At 41.2% G+C, this 18551-nt stretch overlaps 1 protein-coding gene across 6 annotated transcripts in view; it reads left to right on the forward strand.

Annotated features, from left to right (window-relative positions):
• The window catches only part of TIAM2 (TIAM Rac1 associated GEF 2), a 174945-nt gene that overhangs the window by 57349 nt on the left and 99045 nt on the right, over window positions 1-18551 (forward strand). The window contains exon 1 of one of the 6 annotated variants that reach the window (XM_033011590.2): window positions 16272-16371. The exons of the other annotated variants lie outside the window; for them this stretch is intronic. The gene's annotated coding sequence lies outside the window, so the exon portion shown is untranslated. Of the gene's footprint in view, window positions 1-16271; window positions 16372-18551 lie in introns of those variants that run through there. 6 annotated transcript variants of the gene reach the window in all.

The raw sequence follows: 18551 nt of genomic DNA on the forward strand, positions 1-18551 counted from the left end.
CTGAGACAGCACTGTCTTGATTTATCTCAGAGCCAGCACAAAAGCATTTCCCTTGATGACCTTGAATTTCATCGGCCTCCTCCATCTGCTGGTTTGATGTTTTGGGCTAGGTGTGTTCGTCTTCCCAGCAAATGCAGAGCCCAGCTGCTGAGTGGCCTTGCTTACAGTCTCTATTTGCAGTCCTTGCAGCTCAAATGCTTTACTCTAAAAGGTGTACATGGATCAAGAGCAGCTATTATGTTCAGCAATTTTGGTCAATTTTTACTTAGGATAAGAATATTTTATTTCTTTAGATTCCAGTGCGATCACTGTCATGTAAATGCTGGTGTACATGCTTCACTGTAAGTGAAATTGGTGCCTAGGGTATCAAGATGGAGCCCTTTAATGTTCTTTTCTCTGCTGCTGAGGTATCTCATCTGTAGTTGAGTGGTTAGCTGCATACTGAAAATGTTTATTTTCATCTAGAAAGTGACTCATGCCCAGTTAAATTGCAAGTAGCAGCGCCACAAATTCATCACTTCCCTGACTGTATGAATGGGTGTAAAGAGACTGTACCCAGCCCTTGGGGGGGTTGTGCATGACCTTTCTTCCTCTTTTCAAAACTGAGTTTATTCTGTTCTGTAAAAATGACAACACTAAATGTTAGTCATCTTTTCAGGTGGATATAAGATGCCTCAAAGTTAAATGCTATTGCATCTAATGCCGTCTGAGGGGAACAGTCTTGGAAAAGGAGGGTTTTGGGTTTGCCTCCTCATGCAGTGCGTGTGTGAAGAGGCCCCGGAGCGAGTGCAGCTATTGTATGAGCACGAAGCAGTAAATGGCATTTCGTCTGATTCTTATTACGCAATCATATTACCTTCATGTGTGGCCTGGGAAGGGAAGTGGGAAAGGAGGGCAGAGCAAACAAACCCACTTGCCTCCCTGGTGGTAAACCAGAGTTTTAAATGTGACCTGATTTGGGGTAGGAGAAAACCAGACCAGTGTCTGGTGTCTCTGACTGCATGCTTTTGCCATGTTCAAATCCTGTACGTGGAAACGGGGCTTCATCAGCGTGGGAGGGTTTGGAGTGACTTGTGTTGCCATGCTAAGAGTCACCTATGTATGGTAGTAGTGAGCAGCAACTGTATTAGATTTATTTTGTACTGGGTACTAGTTGTCTTCCTAGAGCTGGGTTAGTTCTTCTTTGTTATTTGCCATGAAGAATTCTATTTTGCTGCTGAGAAGCTGTCGTCATGCTTACCCTTTTGCATATCAGTAAGTCACACTACACTGAATCATTCTTATTTAAATGTTTGTATGATTGTACCTAATTTTAGCAAATTCTTTATTTGTCACTCTCATGTGAACATTCACACATGATGTTTTCATGGTTTGTCAATCTTTTAGCTTTGTCAAGTTCTATTTTTTGGAAATTTGAGCTATATTTAAAATGGATAAACAATGTACTTTAGTTTGTTGACCTGAGCATCTTAAATATGGTGGCTACAAGAGGAGAATGGACAAATTTTATCAAAACATGCAGTTATTTAACTGAACTAATGAAAGTTAGTTCAGAAGACCCATGGAAAGTGCGGCTCTGCTGCTTTCATTCCCAGCCCCTTCCATGCTAGCTCAGCATACTGCTGCCAGTGGGGAGAGAAGCTAGAAATCAGCAGACCCTTAATGTTCCTGTACCCTTATCCATAGGCACTGGAGATGTCCTGGCCTCCAGACCCCCTTATGAAAAGAGTAAATGATGGTAAGTGTGGATACTGCTAAATGATACCTGGATGACATGCGATGTTCACCACTGAGGGATTTATTGTGGAAGAAAAGGAGCAAGCAGGACAGCGATGAGTATTTGAGGACAGAGTTGATGAAAAAGATTAAAATTTGCCAGGTGGAATATGATTTTTAAAGTAAGTTAAAAGGAGGCACACTAAAATACATGGTCTGAACACCAGTGTGGGATTTAATTTTTTTTTTTAACCCGATCTTGGCAAAATCAATTGTCTTAAGCGCTCCAGACTCCCCCATGAACTCTACAGATGTTCAGTGAAAACCTGATGAACACTGAGCAGTCTGTGAACTTAGTCCAGGTCTTGACAACAGTTTTATGGACTGATTAATGACCTGTGTTTACCATAGGTGTGGGTTTGCTCTTCTGTCTGCTGGTGGTGTAACTAAAACTTCCACAGATGTGGCTTTTGCAAAAAAACCCACCACACAACCCAGGGATGCACTCTCTTAAGGCACAGCTTCAGATGAGAAAGCAAAATGGAGAACTTCCCTCCCAAAAGATGAAGTAGCATAATGACTTGTAGCTCTTAAAAGCTACTTATCTTGAATGCTTAAAGCAGGGAAAAGCAGAGTAGATGCCACCCATTGAACTAGCAGAGGAAGGAGAGCTGTGCTAGTTATTTTAACTCTTGGTTAGGCAAATAGGATTAGCTATGGTGGATTAAAATGATCAGATCTGAATTTTACTTTAATATAAGTAGGATCCCAGACCATACGTCTTTGGGGAATCCCATCTGGTTTCAGGCATTGTTAGTGGGAAAATGAGACAGTTTTGATACTTTTGTCATCTGTTGTGGGTTTTTTTGGGGCGAGGGGAGAGTTGCCACAGTTTCAATTTGTTCAGTTCATGGAGTTCCTGCTGGATTAATATTCTGTAAGTGAAATGTTTTGGTTTTATTTTCCCATTTGTCAGCTTTACACTGTGTCTTCTAAAGGGACAGAGACAGCTTGAAAACTGAATACTAAAGCAAAAAAAAAAAAAAAAAAAAAAAAAAAAAAAAACAAAAAAACCAAACCCAAAACCTTAAAGTCCATCATTTCACATAGTCTTCACTGTCTTCAGAAAAATCTGGCATGAACACATTTTTAGACAGAAATAGATCCTCCTTGCCCCCCATTCCCTAAGTGACTTACATAAGTCACACAGGTCTTCCACACGCTCTTGAAACTCAGGTTTCTCAGTTCCCCTATGTTCCAGGGTGCTCACAGGTTCAACCTTCAGCTAATGATACAGAGGAAGCAGAGAAACAAATTAAACTATATGAAATAGATTAATTAAAAAGAGTGAAACAGCCTGGTTGTCCTTTTCTCCAGCATTTTTTTTGCTTTCTTTCAGAATAATTGCAGTGATTTGATTGGAATTATTCCTGATCTGAAGGTGCCAGTCAGGCACCATTATGATGGTCTTCATCTGTCATGCTGTCGTGTAGGTGTTACCAACCAAATTGCTTTAAAATGCCACAAAAGAGTCTTTTAAAATTATTTGAAAGAAAAAACTAATATCCATTTAAAAGAAAAAAAAAATCTTACATATGGCCTTATGGTTTAGTCAGTCAAACATAAATCTATGAGGTTTTACCCTTAGTTTTGCTGAGAAGGGGTTCATCCTTTTGCTATCTTAGCCCCCTGTTCTGCTATCAACCTGGAGCCTGCGGAATAAAGTTACTGTTTCATCTGTCACCTCATTTGGATCCTAAAGAGCTACATCACCTCATAGAGTGCAAAATAACAATAGAAATCAGAAAAAAATAATACTGTGCAAGACTTGTATTATAAGGGAAAGTGAAAGAAACGGGTGCTTCTAGTCCCCAAGGAGGAGAAAGGAAAAAGCAGTACAATGGCTGAGCGGTACAAGCCAAGCACAGGAAGAATGTTGATGTTTATGGGCTTCCTAGGAGTAGCTACATAAAGCTTGGTGTAGTATGAGAAATACAGTAGTACAGAAAGAAAGTAGAAATCAATAGTTCTAAATATAAATTTGTACATAGCAGAAGAGCCACACAATGCTTTTCTTAAGGGAAATTGTATTTCCTGGTTAGTAAATGGTACTTTTGGGGTCATCAGAAGTTCTGTTTTCCAGATTAACAACAAGATATGGGTTTCTTAGTCCATGTTGTACACTTGCCAGAAATGCCATCCTCTGACTCTGTGCTCTGAACTTGGATATTTATTTAACCTAGCTTCCAGTATTTTGAAAGGACTACTCTCTCTGCTGATCATATTTGAGACAAGCTTGATTATAACTGTTTCTTATTTTCTCAACCAGTAAGAATAAATGACAGAAGGCAAGACCAGATCTGCTGTTTCCACTCTGTTCTTGAACAAAAAGTGATTTGAACAGGGAACATCTCTCAAGAACCTTGGAACATCTTGTTTATTCATTTATTCTGGTACAAAGGAGGAAAGTGCTACATGCTGAGTTGATGGGTCAAATTTGATGCCCGGCCTGTACTTGCAGAATAAGACAATCTTCTGTAGAGACTGATTTGAAGGGAGCTGGATGTTCTTCAGGGGGATGAAGTTTGACTTGTAATCATGTCTTTAGAAAATGCACATGCATCCATTTGTGTTTCTGTAATTTCTTGTATTTTAAGAGTCAAGGAGATAAAGACATTTTGCCTGTTACTGTCACATAACGTGCTACATGCAAACAGATCAACTGCTTGCTTTCACCATCTGTAATGACCATGTGTCCACCACAGAAACTTGTAGAAAATATGCATGAAAAAAGGCACCAAATATTGGTGAGCCAATGAGCTACATTTACTAGCTTCGGTTTGTAATGATGCTGGGCTTCTCTCCATGCCAAGGCAGAGGAGCTTTGGCCTCGCAGGGAGCTTGGCACAGCTGCTAGCCAGAAATCTCTAGTCAGACTCCTGCAGTGGGGCTGGCCGGCATCTCCGTTTTCCCATCAGACTGTGGCTAGCAATTGGTGATAGGCATTTGGCTTGAGGGATTCTCGGCTTCTGCTGCCAAAGAAGTGTGAAGATGAGTTTCTGTTTCTGCTCTTGACTAAACATCTGAGAAACTGGCAGCCATAGGTGTGGAGCTTTGACAAATTTCTGGTCCTCTTCCTTTGCTTGCATGTTTCTGTCAGTACTTTCTGAATCCTACCTTTGCTGCAGTAACAGTTTTCTTAAGCAATAGTAGCAAAAAAAAAAAAAAAAAAAAAAAAAAAAAAAAAAAAAAAACCAAACAAACAAAAAACAAACAAACAAACAAAAAAAAACAACAACAAAAAAAACCCAAACAAACACCAAAAGCCCAACCCCATACACACCAAACAAGCAGTCCTCCTGTTCTTCTGTCTCTAAACTCTGATGAGGCCGTGCCTGGAATACTGTGTCGCATTTTTGGCTCCCCAGTACAAAAGGGAGAGAGATGTACTGGAGAGAGCCTGATGAAGTGCCACAAGAATGATGAAGGGACTGGAGCACCTCTCCCATGAGGAAGGGCTGAGAGAGCTGGGCCTGTATAGGCTGGAGAAGAGAAGACTCAGGGGGATCTCATCAATGTGTATAAATACCAGAAGGGCAGGTACAAAGATGACAGAGTTGGGCTCTTTTCAGTGCTGTCCAGTGAAAGCACCAGAGGCAGTGGGCACAAACTGAAACACAGGAGGTCCCCTCTGAATGTCAGGAAACTGTGAGGTATGACCCTTGGTTAGTTGACCGTTCTCGTTTACTAGTAATGGAATTGCTCATAGTTTAAATCATTTATGTCCGTGTATAATGACAAAGTAACTAGGAACAAACTCAAAAGCTGGCAATCTCTGCAAGGGTCACTGCTGAGTTTTTACTTTGTTTCATGTTGAAGCCTTAGCTTTGTTGCTGTAAACTATGTAACTGGCGTTAATCTGGTTTGTTAAAAGCAATGTACTGTTGCCACACTGTTGGTGTAGTTTTACTCAGTTCTTCAGATGCTGGTGGGTTTAACAGATGTCCCCCACTAGAAAGGACTTGCTGCCTGTCAGGAATGTTAACTGTCACTGTCAGTTTATCTTAACCTTGCAAATACAGAGCACCACACTGAAAATGAGGTGTTCTGCATGTGTTTCTGTGTGTGTATGTGTTCATTTATCAATTCCATAGTTATCAACCGTAGTAGTTTGTTATTGAAAAACAGTGAGTCACCAGAACTTGTTGCAGATTATTACATGGACTTTGTTTTTTCCAAAATTTCATATTTCAAGAAAAGCATTTTATTAAACACAAGATTTTTGAAAAGTTTCAAGCACATCTAGTTACTAAAAGTAGTGATTTGTCCAAATTAAAATATTACGCTGGAACCACTTTGAAAATGCAGAGCTGAAATGCAAACTAGACTGTGGATTTTATTTATTCCAGACACAATTAAGTGAAGCCTTGAGATCCAGACATTCCTGGTTTTTGAATATTGTTCAAAATCTAGGTCCAGACATGAATCTTGCATTGGAAGGTTGACCAGTTTATATACCAGTGGGGGATATTTAACAAGGTTTGATTGGACCTGGAAGGTAATGACTGCCTAATATTTTTGATGAATAGAGAGGAGTTACGGATTTCCTGGGGACGGCCCTGAGGTCATCTTGCATTTCACAAATACAGCCTGAAAAAATAGGTTGCATACTGTCTCATACACTGCAAAACTAATGCCAGCATTGATAAACTCAGTATGTAGTGAGTGTGCTGGGTGAGCAGAGTGTTCCTTTTCTGTGTTTAGCCCAGTTAAACAAGATGATAGTTTGCTTTATGTAAAGGTAACCTTGTCTTAATTTTAGTATTTTATTTTTTTGTTACTTTATTGTTTCAAATTTGCAGAAAAATAAGGATGTAATAATGTGAATTTAAGTTGAGACAAGGGGTATGTTTTAATATGTTGGCTCAGTGTACCTTGCCAGCCCAGCATAAAGTCAACGAACACAGTACCTAAAGTTAGGTTTATTTTTAAGGACCATACTGAAATGAAAAGCAGATCTGTGTGACTTCATCCTCTGGGTACTTTCACTGCTTTTGGCCTGATCCAAAGCCCACAGAAGTCAGTGGGAACCTTTCTATTATCTGCAGTTGGCTTGGACCAGGCTCTATCTTAGTAATGCCATTATGTCAGCAATAATATTTCAGGAAGCTGAAAGGCAGCTTGATAAAGTGGGAGAGAGCAGGCAGGACTCCGAAATTGCTGCTTCAGAGTAGACTGTTCACATTGTTTAGAAAGTGTAGAGCACTTAGGAAAAACAGATCTGCTTCTGCAAATTGCTTAGGGATACTGAAGTCAAAGAGCATCCAAACATTGCTTTGTGAGTTGCCTTTACTGCAAATAGAGTTAATGTTTCATTTTATATGGAAAAATGCTATAGAATTCCCCTCTGGGCCTCATGGAAAAAGTGAACCAGCAGGAACATTAATTGTAACCCCCTTCTCAGATGCCAGGAAAGAGGAAAGAGTCCTTGAGGCTGCCATATCCTACAAAGATATCCTGTTGAGGTCAAGAACACTTTTTTTCTTTCCTGATCTGAGTTTTCTACCTCAGGCAAGGAGAAAGGAACTCAAATTAGTTGAGAGAAAATAGGAAACAGAAAATGCCGATGCTCCGCTTGTTAAGTCACATGAAACTGGGATACATGTGGGGAAAGGCTTGTGCCTTTCCTGCAGTCTTCATGGTTGCAAGGAAGAGCCCCTTGCCCCTGTGCCCGGGAGATGGATGGAAGCAGGGTGACCGTGCTTGGCCAGCTCTGCTCCGGGGGGCGTGCAGCACACTGGAGGGGCTGCAAGTGGGGCTGGGCTGGGACTAGGGTATGCAGAATTTCACAATGACCCAGACATTATGAACATCTGCACATTGGGGTATTAAGGATTACATCCTTAAGTGGCTTAGCTTTGAAGGCAGTGAGTATGGGCAAAGAGGACCTCAGAAACCCCTGGTCTCTGATTCCCTTTTGTCCCTGAGCTGGGAATTAAGCCTGGCTCTGCTGCCCTCCGTGCAGCTCAGACTGGAAGTGGGAAAGGATGCCCTGTACACAGCAAGGGGAGGAGGAAATCCCTGGCCACATGACTTTGTGCAGATGGTTTTAGGCTTCTTGCATAATCCTACACTTTTGTTTCTTGGGAGGGACCCCACCTCTCCTTTGCCTGAGTGTAAGCATGTGTAGGAGGCTCAGTGGGGGAATCTTGTTGATTTAATTATTCCTTACATGTTGTTTGCCTGCGTATGGGACAATTGAGCCCGTAATAATCAATCTTGCATGCTCTCAAACAGGAAAATGTGTGATCTAAGATGCATGCTGAAATGTGGTTATTGGAAATGAATTTTATGGCTGAATAGTCCAGCATCATGTTGTCTCTTTGCTTTTTTGGGTTTTTAGTTATTCATTCACAATGTCATGCCGGCAAAATATTTTATGTCTTTCCATTTAGCTCACTGACTTAATCTTCTGCTTCTGGAAATGTTTATATGCAGATGACAAAATATAGATTTTTCTATGTAAACTGGTGGCTTGCTTTTTGTTCATGTTAATTGCAAGGCTTATCTCTAGCATCTTTTTAAAGAATGGGAAAGGAATTTCCCAAGATCCTATTATATGCAATAAGGTAATTTATTTTTTGCTATTTCTTATCCGCATTGTGGTTGCTTAGGAACATTAATAAAATTAATTTTGAAGTTTTCTCCTTCCATTTGTCCTTCCATCAAACTGGCTATTCCATGTAGTTTTTGTGTTCCATATGGTAATCTGCTAAATATTTACATGTCTCCCTTACGGCCTTTGAATGAGTTTGTAAATCTCTTTCTTCTCACACATTTCTGTGTCTTGGTAACAGAGGTCTATCGCAGGTATTCGTAATTACTACACTAATATTCCTTACAAAGTTCACATGAGGAACTCTGTTCAGGTGTTACAGTTTTGAAGGGATTCCAAATTTTAGAGGTCTCCTGATGCTGTGAAGAAAATAAGACAGTCCTGTTGATTGTAAGACTGTTGCATTTTTTCCCATGTTCAGAAAGGCTAGGATTACATGAGATAATTACCGCTGCAGAGCGTGTTTGATTACTGTTAAGATATGTGACTGAGAAATAATCCATCATAAGTAAAGCTGCTGTTATTCTGCTTACTTGCTAGTAGCATTCCCCTTAATTTCTGTAGATACTAGAAGTAGGAATATCCTTGAATGATCTGGCTCTTTAAGTATGAGTGTAATTTGTCTGTAACCTCTCATGCTGCTATGTTTGTTTATATCTGCCATCTATCATATGGCAGATGAGAAGAAAAATCAATGGATAGCTATTTTGCCTCCCCCTCCCCATAACTTCCCATATGTTGAGATGCTTACTGTTGCTCACTTAGTGTTCAGGCTTGAAGCAGTGTGTTTCAATTTTTTTTTAATATAATTTACTTGTTTACTTGGTTTGGTAGGTGCAGTGCTTATCAGCAACATATGTCCTCTTTGTTTAAAGTGAGGTTGAGATGATATACTGTGGTGTATATCCCTGCGGAAGCTGGGGCCCACAATCTTTCATTGTACAGTGAGGATAATAGAAGCCTCTTGCCTACTTAACTCATGTGATTAAAATGGGACACATTGTGATGTTCTCCTCAATTAGCATGATCGGCTCCCAGGGAGCAAGGGAACCCTGGCTGCGGTGGCTTGCATTTTCCTCTCTAATGAGTAGAAAGAGTCTTTTGAGAATTGCTAAATAATTCAGACCTTTAGGAACCTGTCAACTTAAACAATGCCCCCTCTGACCAGAAAAATGCTTGTGAGCAGTTGGATACCCTGGCAGATGTTGAACTTGTTCTTATTGTTCACTCTGCTTCAGGCAAATAGCTTTGCAGCCACTTACAGGATTTGTGTGTCGCTCTGTTCAGGCGGTGTGTGCGGGTGTAATCAACACATGTTAGCCAGACTTATTCTAGCTTTTATACCCCAGTATTTCTTTTAGTTAATTTAATGATACCGTAATAAGCTGCTAATGCTGCCATTTACTACTTTTAGTAGGTTTGCCAGCCAGCTATAATAAGAAACCACAAAAAAAAGGCAAACAAACAGCACGCCACACCCCCCCAAATGTGACTTCTTTAATATTCCTTCTGTTGTGTTAATTCCTTAGTTTGCATTTTGAAGTGCTTCTCTACAAACAGAAGGATTAGAGGTATTGTCAAGCAGAATTTACTGTATAGTTATATAACCATAGGATCTGAAACTTCAGGGGAAATATTCATGACTTGAAACTTCCTATAAAATCATATGCATAGGCAAGATGACTTTAGTTAAAATTCATTATTCAACAAGATCTATTTTATATGATTTTTGGTGCATGCTATTGAAGCAAACACTGATTTGACACAGTTTTCTTAGAAACTTTGCCATACTTACCCTTCTGTAATGTTTATTTAAGTCTGCAGATTTTTCTAACTTAATTGATGAACCAATGATGAGTATTATAATGAAAAATTATTTCATACATTTGGTTAGAAAACAACCAAACAACCCCTTAAAGCTTCCCACCCCTCAGCAACTGTTTGCACTTTGGTCTTGAATGGGTGATAGAAAATAGTCAGTCTTGCACAAGCAATTAGCTGGTCTGTTGGATCAGTTAATGGAACAAGCTATGGTAGTAATGCAATATGAAATAACATCTGTACTTTATAAATATTTATGTTGTAAGGTCTCCTAGTATTTTCTTGTGACAAATGACTCCACCTTTAAATATTTTTACATGTTTAATAGATGTGCTTTTTTTAATAGCATGCGTGAAGGCTTCTGTTCTCATTTTTTATCCTAATGCATTCAAAAAACCCTTTCCATTCCTATTTTTGTGAGATTTGTCCAAGTTTTAGATTTTTGTTCCTGCAAAGTAACAGTCCTAAATTGAGAGCACTTTTGTACCTATCTGTTGTAGTAAAAGAGCTTTTAATTATAGCCTGGAAGATACAGTTACCTAGTTAACTAAAATTGCCTAGTTAACTAAAGTTTATTGCTCTCCATTGTGTATTGAAAAAGTGTATCACCAAAGTAGGGTGCTTGTCAAAAAAGATGCATCAGTTCTGCTCTAGTGATATAGAAACTAGCAAATAATGCTCAGGAGAGGTTCCCATCTTGATCTTGTGTATCAGTATTTCTCTCCTGCTTTGTTTTCCAAAAATTAAGCTTTTACCATTAGTTCCAATGAAAAGAGACTATTAAAAAGTGTGAGCCTCTGAGGCTGTGCAAGGTGAATGAACTTCTCTGTAGTGGTAGCCACCACCACTCCTGAGGACCACCTTCGTGTCAGAGGTTAACTCTTGTGAGGACCTTGTTGGTCTCAGGTGTTGCAATGGCAACCCTGGCAAAACAACCCCCCGTTTTTATTGCTGAGCACAACGCTGTATCGTGTGGGATATCCCTTTGGTCCATTGGGGTCCGTTGTCCCGGCTGTATCTCCTCCCAGCCTCTTGCCCACCCCAGCCTACTCGCTGGTGGGACATAGTGAGAAATGGAGAAAGCCTTGATGCTGTGCAGGCACTTTTCAGCAATAGCGAAAATATTGGTGTGCTGTCCACACTGTTCTGGTCACAAATCCAAAACACAGCACCACAGAGGCTGCTGTGAAGAAAATTAACTCCAGACCGAGTGCAGGAGTACTGATCGATCATTGCAGGCCAGGCTTCTTGCATCCGGTGTGCTTAGTCATCCAGATTGAGGAGGTGGGTTTGCGGCACAGTTCATGTCTTTTTCTCTCCTAATTGATTTCCCACTTTTCAGTAATGCTTCTGCCATGTGCCTTGCCATCACATAATCATGCTTTATCTTTTTTCATGTAATTGTACTGAAATTAGTAAGATGGTATTAAGAGGCTCTTTGATTCCTCAACTGTTCCCTAGAACTCACTTGAAAATAGATCACAAATAGTTAAGCCCATGTCTACAGCAGTGCTAAAGAATCACACAACATAAAAATAAAGGAAAATTTCATCTTCAAACTTCAGGAGTGGTTTATCGCATGCTGTAAATGTCAGTGGGTTCTCTATGTTTTGGATGCTGGGAAACCCATTTGAGAGGAGCATGAGATGCGTGTGGAGAGTGTCAGCAGCCCCTCTCCTCTGCTGAGCTGGACAAGGGCATGCTGACTTCACGGGGAGGTGGGGATCAGGAGCATGCCTTTAATCTCTTGTGTTGCAGCATTTCACAGGAACAACAGGTGCCTCTGACAGGAAGGTAGTAGCTGCTTAGGGCATTGTAAGCCTCTGTGATAGCTGAGGGCATAAAATTGTGCTCATCTGCATAATTTTTCATCGCTTAACATCTATTCTGATATATAGCCAGAGCTGTTAGAGCTGTGTTGATGCTGTCGTTCAGTAAATGAAATGGCCTGCTGGGGCCTTTGAGCTCTGGTGAGAAGGAACGTGCTAATACATAGGCTCCTGTTTACCCTTTTCCCAAACTCCTCTGAATCTGAATTAAGTAACGAATGACCTCAATTTTTTTTGCCCGTTTCCATCTGACAAACATAGGAAGATGAGTGTGTGAGCACTGGTTTGCAGAAAGGTGAGAAGTTCTCAGAAATTGAATTGGCATCTTTTAGAGGAATTTCATGTGGCTTAAGGTTTTCCTTCCCTGCTGGCTGAGTGGGAAACTGCTGCATTTCTTGTGCAGATCCCATTCAAGGCCAAAGCTATCAAGGATGGACCTTGAGTACATTTTAATGAGAATATTTCTGTAGCAGATGTTGCACGATTCAGATGTTTTAGTCATGATATTAACAAAGCTTCAAAACTCATCTCTGGTTATTGTCTTGTTGACAAAAACATGTAATTGTTTTTTAGCAGCTAAGCTGCACTTAGTGTAGCACAACTTCCCAGCTCTCTTGAGAGGTCCATTAGAGGTTTCTGATTTGAGAAACGCAATTTCCTACCTCAGACTTCTTTAATTCCTACACATATTGTGTTTTAGAGAACATGGGAACATGTTTTGAATTTCATGGGAAGTCTCTGTACACATCTGCTAGTCTGTGGTTAAACCATGATCTGCAAGATACCGAAATCCCTCCATGCATGGCCATCCAGTGCCTGTTGGTTGAGCAGTGGCCAAGGGACTGTACGGATGAGGGATTTTCACACAGCTCAGCTGTATTGCTGTCAGGTGAGCCAGGCAGGAGAGGGCAAGAGGCAAAGTAGAGAACCAGCCTTTCAGAATCAGACTGGACTGTATCTAGGAAAAGTTATTTTATAGGGTTGGCATATACTTATAAAAGTGGGCTGACTTTAGGGATGGAGGTTTGTTGTCTTCTTAGCATGAATGATGGGGATATGTGCATTTTCTGTTTTTCTTAGCAGATTTCCATTGCTTAGAAAACAAAACAGTGCTGACAGTGGGATGTCTTAGCACTTCCAAGGTAAAACCTAAACGTTTTTGTAGTGTAAAACATAGGTTAAAATAGCGGTCTTTAATGATGATAGTTCATTTATCTTCATCTATAAAAATAAGTTCTTGGCTTTAAAACATTCTGTATAACACATTTAACATAGAACCTTCATAACATCTTTTTAATCTAGAGTGTTTATGTAGCCAACCTGCTATCCAAGGCACAACTTTTATTATTAATTCCATTACAGACTTCTTTGTGCAAACTACAGTTTGTTTTTACTGCAAAGCAGATGTTAAGAGTCATTAAGCTAGCAGAGACATGCATTAACACAAGCTATGAAGCTTTCTCTTACTGTATTGAAATACCTTTTAATTTTCTGTGACCTAGCAGTTCTCTAGAAAATGAGGATAATGGCATCCCTCTTCTTCCCAGTAGTGTTGTGATGATGCGTTTGTGTAAGACTGTGAGGCATGTAAATACTTCACATAGTAATAAGAGAATAATCTATTGTGTTCAACATGGAACTTGTCTATTCCTTGTTGATCTTCAGAGAATATTTCATTATCAGGTTGTCCCAAGTTGGTAATGGCAAGGCAGTGGGTGAGAAAAGGGGGATGAGGTGGATGTAGGGTGTAATAAAGGGGGAGAAGGTTTTGGGGGTGTAATAAAGAAGGGCCCTCACGCTCTAACCCACAAGCTAGACTGTACCAAAGCTCTGTCAGCCTGTCCTGCCTGCTCCCCAAGGAGCAAGGCAGGAGGAAGCCCCATGGTCAGGGGGAGGCACTCACAGCAGCCCTGAGATGAAGAATGTTAAAGCTCCATGTAAGTCAAGTAGAAGTCCGAAGAGTATGCCTTCAACATGTAATGTTAGTGTGCTAAAAGTAATCAATTAAGTACATTAAAGGTGGAAGCAAAAATAGAAGAACCTGGGGTTTATGAACTGGAGTCTTGAGACCAAACTTAATGAATGTTGGTTGGTTCGTCACAAAAAGTGGGAATGCATTGATGAAACTGGCTGATAAAAAGTGGGAGACATAGTAAATACACAGGTAGATTAAGTATAATGTAGTAAATAGCTGAATGACCCTTAGGACTGGAATGGTAAAACACAGTGAACTTGAAGAAGGAGAAGGTAGAGGCTTAAGTGCTTTGTACTGATAGCAAGAATGCCTGTTGACACTTGGGACTCACCTGAAAATGAAAGAGGAAGGGAATGGACAGCTTTATTACCCATTGCTGGAAGACTGTGAGGCACTAATGTGATTCAGCTAGATCCTAGGTTATGTCAGCCCAGGAATTTTTCATTGAGTTAGGGAAGAATTACTCTTATTGATCAGGGTGCTGGAGAGGCACCTTTGGGAATAATATTTATACTTCTGAACATTCACCTTTAAGAAAGATAAATTCAACAAATAAGTGATGATGAAAGGCTTTTGGGCTGGTTGGAGGCTAACCTCATCTGAAGAACTATTCAGTCATGATTTAGTCAACTAAGAGGTGGACTCGTGGGGAAAATGCAGTACTCTGAGAAGGGAAATGGGACCAGAGATCAACTATTGCTCGTGAGAGAGAACTGGTGCTTTGACTCATGAGCGGTCATTACTTCCATGTTAGTGCCAGGACTTGGATCTGGCCTGTTAGTGAAATAGTTGGACCACAGCAATGCTAAGTGAAGAGAATATAACTGTACTGGGAACAGGAAAAAGAAAATAGTCTGCTTTTCACAGAGAGCAAAGTTGTTACCAGAACAAGCAGATGAGAAGCCCCCAGATGTATATGCATGTGTAGAAGTAGGAGTATGGGCATAAGTCATCTACCACTCTTCTAGGTTTTACAAAAACTAACCTGTGGAAGCCACTTACGGAAAACTTAATTGAGGTCAGTAAATTTCAAAGAAGGATTTGACATTTGCTGTGATGAGGAGAGCATATTCACTGCTAATATTGTCAACCTGTGAAGTTTGAGAGGAAATTCAAGTTGTTGTTTTCTTCTGGAGGAGTTAACTATAACTGGGCTTTGGAGATGAAATAGAATTTTGTTCCAAATTACTCCAAAACTGCTGGGTTCTGGGGTTTCCTCTTGTAATGAGACAGGGTAGTGGACACAGTGAAACAGAGGTCCACTTCTAGGTGTCAATTCCTATGTTACTATGAAAATCGTTATTTAATTTTTTGGACATAAATATCAGTTTGAGGTTTTTGAGGGTTACAAATGATTTCTATTATAGTGTTCATGTGTTTCTTTTCAACTGAATACGTCATCTGCAGTGTAACTTGGCTGTATTTTCATGCTTGGCACTTGAATGTGACCCTGCAATTTTATTAGAATATTTGAATAAATGCCTTGTTTTTTGGCTGAGTTTGTTCACCAACTGTTGCTGCAATCAGTGAAGTGTTGAGCTTTTCTGATAATAAAGCAATTGTTCACGTGCCTAACTACAGATTTAACAGCCTAGCTCTGTATATTGAAACTCGGGGATATCATTTGCATCTAAAGAGACCCATTTTATCTGAGGTTCAGTTATTAAAAAAACAACTAATTCTCTCCATAGGATAGTATAGAACGCCTGACAAAAGAAAGCAGCAAGGAAGAGAGTGCCAGAGTTTCCGACTGTATGCGTGATACCCTTGTGCAGCATCCTTGAATGTGACTGAGAACCACTCTTAAGAGCGGGTTTTCATGACTACAACATTCCCGCTGTGGTTTGGGAAGTTACGTTCTTGCCAGGGTGTCTCTCACACAAGGATGTTAGGAATATCTACTCCCTCCTAGCAAGTTTGAAAAAAAGCCAGAAGCCTGGAGGGAAAAAAAAAAAAAAGGAGAGCCAGGAGCTACCTTCAGGCAAGCAAACCCCTGCTCCGCTCAGCAGCAGCCTTCCGAGCAGCTTTCCTGTGGAAGCAGCTTGGTGACTGAGGAATGTGGGGTCAGACAAGAGCCCAGTCACGGCGTATTCCCCGGCGGCTGCCCGGCATCGTGGCAGGCCGGCCCACGAAATCGTTTCAGGCGGCCTGTGGAAAACCACCCTCTGGTTAAGTCTGCATCATGCTGTTCCACCAATGGAAAAAATTGAACGGGAGGAGGGTGTGTAGCCTGCAGACAAAAATACATCCAGCCTCGCGCAGGATCTGTTTTTAGTTCCTAACGGCTGAGCGTTTTGAAGTGTTAGGCACAGTTTCCTGGCGTGCCCAGGGCAGGGAGAGTCCCTGTGTCTGCGTGTCTGTGTCCCCGTGTGGAGCTGGGGCAGCCGGAGGCTGAAGGCAGTGCCCTGGGGAAGGTAAGCGGGAGCGGCAAGGGGGACTCCAGCCAGGGAGAGAGATGCTGGGGGAGAGCAGTTAGTCCTCTGCTCGCCTGGAGAACTGAAAGAAAAGTAGGGAAAGACTTGGGAAGCCTCTGAAAGCGGAGGGCAGAGGGGGCTGCTGCAGTGCCAGGACTTGCAGCCCCCGCGCTGCCTCTGCTATTGCCAGCTGTGCCCAAGGCGAATGGTTTTCCTCCAGAAAACAGTTCTTGGTGGTCATCTGTCAAACTCAGTTGCCTGAATTGCTAAATAAACCGCCACTAGGATCATTTTACAGCTCTGCTATGACAGAGCTGGATTTCTTTTTTTTAAGGCGAAGTATGAGAGAGTATGTTTGAGAGTGCTACAGTTGCTGCAACATTAAAGTGACTCTCCTAATACGGTCTTATTAATAATCTCTCTGAATCTTTTATTTTTCTGTCTATTCTCACTAATACTTGAAGTAGCTTGCAATAAATAGACAGTGTACTCAAGCAAGGGTTATATGTTTGTGAATTGTTAGAGGAAAAACTTCTAGTCAATACTTCTACTTCTACTGAAATGGGATGGATGGAAAACCAGAGCTTCTGCATCTGGCGGAGGTAGGTCCTGCACAGGTTTTGATCTTTCTACATAGATTTTTAACACTACATAGATTTTTAATACAGAGCTGTACAAAAATTGTGAAAATGCTGAGTTCTGTGGCACAGATAAAAAAAGAAGGAAATGCCCAAGAAATGGAGAAGTGCCTTTTGTCATTGAGGGGGGTGATTAATTGCTTGTGCAATGCAACCAAAGTTTGCTGCTTTGTTTATGCTTGTTGCTGATGTGGTCAGGGGTTAATTTTGTACACTGGTGACTTCATTCTGAAAATCATGTATTTCTTTCCCTTTAGGGTAGATGATTTGATAACATTATACAATGTATAGCAAATTACTAGTTAGAGGCAAAGGATGGGATTTTTTTATTTGATCACCTTTAACAGGAAGACATGACTGAATAGGTCACTCTGTAGCTGTGAAGCTACAAAGCAAGTGTTTTAGTGGGGAAACCTAATCCACAGTGTATTTTTTTATTCTTTTAATGTGTGAGTAATATGCTGGTACTACAGGGGTACAGGAAAGGAAGCCCTAAGCTGTGTTACTGCTGTAGGGTCTTGGCATGCAAAAATAAAGATCTGCTTTTAATTTTCCAAGGGACTGTGTCTTAGGTTTACTTCTGATGTCTAACTCCCAGATCCTCTATCCTCTTCAGGAAGTCCCAGGGTCGAAGGTGGGAAAGCATTTACTTTGGAATCGACACCCTCAGGTGTTTATGAATGTGTAAACTGAGAAGTAGAAAAAGACTATGCCAAATGCAGTGTGGTTTCTGCCTCCTGCTTGTGGAGCGGGCTGTGTAATAGGTGGCAGGCAAGGACTCCTGCAGCCATCCCAGCCCCTGTCCCACAGCCTGAAGCATGCTGTCTCTGCCAGTTGCTAGTGGAAGTTTTTCTCTGGTGCCAAGGGTTAAGACTTGGTTCAATAGACTTGGAAGGTGTTACATCCAAAAAGGGTCTTTGGGGGCAGAATGAGTTAATGTTCCTGCCTGGGATTGCTCATTCTTGCTGCCGTTTGCTTCTCCTTTTGATAGGGTCTACAGGCCCGCTTGGGGTACGGTGTTGTAAACTGTGTCCTAGTCCAAAAATAACCTTTCTCCTACCCTCTGCAAAGCTGATGTTTTGGCACCTACAGTTTTGGATGGGTACTTGTGAGAGAATATCCCTGTATCTGCCTGCTGACTATGGTTGTATTTGATAGCATGAGCTGGTTCCTGCTGAAGCAAACAAGAGAAGAGAGGGGCAAATGTTCCTGGTGGGGATTTAAGAATCACAGTTTGACCAGAAAGCCCCAGTCTCATCTCCTGTTGTTATCAAGAGTAAGGATGGCTGAGGCAGAGACTCTTCAGGAGTTTTTCTAGGAGGTCTGCAGACCTGACCCTGGTCTCTGAAGTGTTGTTACTCCACAGCCCAGGGCGGTCAGAGAGGCTGGAGCCAAGGCTCCCCTGCTTGGAGCATCTTGGCTCCATTCAGGTGCACCTTCCTCCCTGCCTCAGGCCACAGGCCTTGAAATCCCTTGAAAGCACCTTGTTAATTTGCATCAGGACCTGCCAGTATGCTTGCAACCAGAGTAGGTGGAGAAGAA

The sequence above is a fragment of the Tyto alba genome, unplaced genomic scaffold (assembly GCF_018691265.1).
Source record: "Tyto alba isolate M040663 unplaced genomic scaffold, T.alba_DEE_v4.0 Super-Scaffold_22, whole genome shotgun sequence".
In the NCBI taxonomy this organism is placed as follows: Eukaryota; Metazoa; Chordata; class Aves; order Strigiformes; family Tytonidae; genus Tyto; species Tyto alba.